Here is a 3,336-nt window from a genome sequence, read left to right as displayed (position 1 = left end):
TGCCTACCAATAATAATAATAATAATAATAATAATAAATATTGAAGACAGGTATGGCGGCAGAGGCAGGAGGACGGCTAAGAGTTCAAGGCTAGGGAAGTAGCTCAGTGGTAGAGTGCTTGTAGTGTAAATAAGGCCCTTGAATTTGAGCCCTAGCACTGGCAATTTTTTAAAAAAGAATATTCAAGCCCTAAAATACAATGTATCTAATTATCAATGGCATGTGTTGGACATCATATTCAATACACTCTATAAAATCACAAGCATAAAGCCCCTCACTCAATTTTAACTTTATATTTGCTTGCTTTGTTTTTTTGTTGTTTTTGTTTTTGTTTCGTTTTTGTTTTGTCACTGTATAGTCCAGGCTGACTTGAATTTACTAGGTAATATAGCCCAGGCTGGCTTTGAACTACTGAGCTTCCTGCCTCAGCCTCTCAAGTGCTATGATTACAAGTGTGGGCTACCAACCAGAGCAATTTTAACTTTTGTTTGTTTGTTTTGTCTTTTTTTGAGACAGGGTCTTCTTGTAGCCCCAGCTGTCCTGGAACTCACTATGTAGACCAGGCTGGCCTTGAACTAACAAAGATCCACCTGCCTCTGTGTCCCAAGTGCTGGGATTAAAGGTGTACGCCACCAAGCCCGCAATTTTAACTTTTTAAAATAACAACTTGTTATTAAATCTTGTTAGAGCCACAAAGATTTCTTCAGAGCTTTAATCAAAACTGGGATTTGTACCTGTGAAAGGCGAAGGCAGTGCAGAGTACTAAACTGTGCATTCCTGAGCCTTGAAGAACAGGTGGGTCAAGTTGTAGAATAGAGCAAGTAGGGGTAGGAACCATAAATCGTCACATTGAGATGTCAGGGAGGACGCTGACATCAAGACAGGAGCAAAGTGAGTCAGCAATTAAGAAATCATAAAAGATGCTTTACTAGAACAGAACTGAAGAACTAAGATGAGTCAGGCTTCCCAGGGAAAAAGCCAATGTGTCCTAGGGTTGGTTCTCATGTACAAGTCCATGCTACCAGGAAACTAGAATTTCCACTTGGATTAATGATCAAGAGTTTTTTGTTTTGTTTTGTTTTGTTTTTGAGACAGGGTCTCCCTGTAGCCCCAGCTGCCCTGGAACTCACCATGTAGACCAGGCTGGCCTTGAATTTACAGAGATCTGCCTGCCTCTGCCTCCCAAGTGCTGGGATTAAAGGCATGCGCCACCATGCCTGGCGATCAAGAGTTTTTTGAAGTGCTCACTGTCTTTTTAATCTGATATCACTGAGTCCTTGGTCTATACCATTGCCATTCTAAGCATTTTACTTGTATTTTTGTTTTGTTTTGTTTTGTTTGTTTTGTTTTGTTTGAGACACGGTCTCCCTGTAGATCCAGCTGGCCTGGAACTCACTATGTAGTCCAGACTGGCCTGGATCTCACAGGGGTAGGGGCCTCCTGCCCCTACCTCCCAAGTGCTGGGATTAATGGTATGCCACCATGCCTGGCTCATTTTTTTTTTTAAAAAAATGTTGCTGAGTGTGGTGGACCACTCCTTTAGTCAGAAGCAGGTGGATCTTGGTGAGTTCAAGGCCAGCCTGGTCCACACAGAGTTCCAGGCCACCTGGGGCTATAGGGAGACCCTGTCTCAAAAAGACCAAAAAAAAAAAAAAGTCTTTACAGTTACCCTGTGATGTGGGTCATCTATTTATTTGCAGTTTATAGACAAAGAAACTGAGGTTATAGAGGTCAGCCAGGTTGTCCAAGTTTACTCATTCAATAAATATATTAGAGCTGTGACTCCTGTCTAGGATGCTTGACTCCAGTTCAGGATGCTTGACTCTAGAGTTAACTGTGGATGCTATGGTGCATGTCTCCATGCAATTTTTTTTTTTTGGTCTTTTTGAGACAGGGTCTCCCTGTAGCCCCAGCTGTCCTAGAACTTACTATGTATACCAGGCTGGCCTTGAACTCACAGAGATCCACCTGCCTCTGCCTCCCAAGTGCTGGGATCAAAGGCATGTGCCACCACACCCGGCCTTCCATGCAATTTTAACTCATGTTTATCATTTATTATTTCACTAGGCTCAGCCTAGTCTTGAAAGAAATGTTTGGAGACATGCATATCATGTCCAAATATCATTTTCCTTTTTTATGAAGAACAAAACTAAGAAAAATTTAAAGAAATATAACTTAAGAAAAAAATCCTTAATTTCACCATTTTGGGGGGTTAAAAAGGTCTTTATTACAGTTTGCTACACAAAGATAGTTATAATTTTTGTCATTAAAAACATTTCTTTTTTGAGATGAAGTCTCCCTATTTTATCCAAGCTAGCCTTGAAGTCCTGGACTCAAGTGATGCTCCTGCTTCAACTTCCCAAGTTACTGAAACTATAGGGGTTTGCTACATTCCATATTGTAACCAGAGGGGCAAGAAAGACAGCTCAGCAGTTAAGAGAATCTGATGCTCTTCTAGAACATATGAGTTTGGTTTCCAGCACCCACATCAGGCAGCTCACAACTCCCTGTTCCAGGGGATCTGATGCCCTCTTTTGGCCTCTGTAGGCATTGCATGCATGTGGTGTACATACATACACTCAAGTATACACAGATATACATATATAAAAATGAATAAAATATCCAAAAATGTTGTCACCAGACAAGAGGATCCTTGGAGCTCATTGGCCAGCCCACAAAGCTGAATCAATGTGCTCCAGATTCAGTGAGAGACCCTGACTCAAAGCATAAGGTGGTGTCTGATGTGGCGGTGCATGCCTTTAATCTCAATTCTCAAGAGGCAGATGCAAAGGGATCTCTGTGAGATCAAGGCCAGCTTGATCTACATTTCAAGTTCCAGGCTAGTTGGGGCTACAGGGAAGCCCCATCTCAAAACCAAATAAAACATAAGGTGGAGAGCCATGGAGGAAGCACCAGGCATTGACCACTGGACATGAGCACACATACCCACATATAGATCCAACACACCCACACATACACACATATAAGTGAGACTTAGGGCTGGGGATGTAGTTGGATTGGTAGAGTATTGCCTACTATGCAAAAAGTCCAGGGTTTGATCATTAGTACCACATAAAGTAGGCATATTGGCACACACCTATAATCCCACCACATGGGAGGTAGAGGCGAGAGAGACCTAGAGACAGAGACAGAGACAGAGAGAGAGAGAGAGACTGAATTCATTCTTGTATAAGAAAGCCATGTCTGTGATAAGAAACCCATCCCTACTGATAAAAGCATGAACCCATTCATGAGGGAAGCATCCTCATGGACTAATCACTTGCTATAGTTTCCACCTCTTTCTTTTGTTCTTTCTTTTTCTGTTTTGTTTTTATT

This window comes from Nannospalax galili, unplaced genomic scaffold (genome assembly GCF_000622305.1).
Source record: "Nannospalax galili isolate Female #2095 unplaced genomic scaffold, S.galili_v1.0 scaffold1171, whole genome shotgun sequence".
NCBI classification, from domain to species: Eukaryota; Metazoa; Chordata; class Mammalia; order Rodentia; family Spalacidae; genus Nannospalax; species Nannospalax galili.
Note: the sequence above shows the minus strand (reverse complement) of the source record.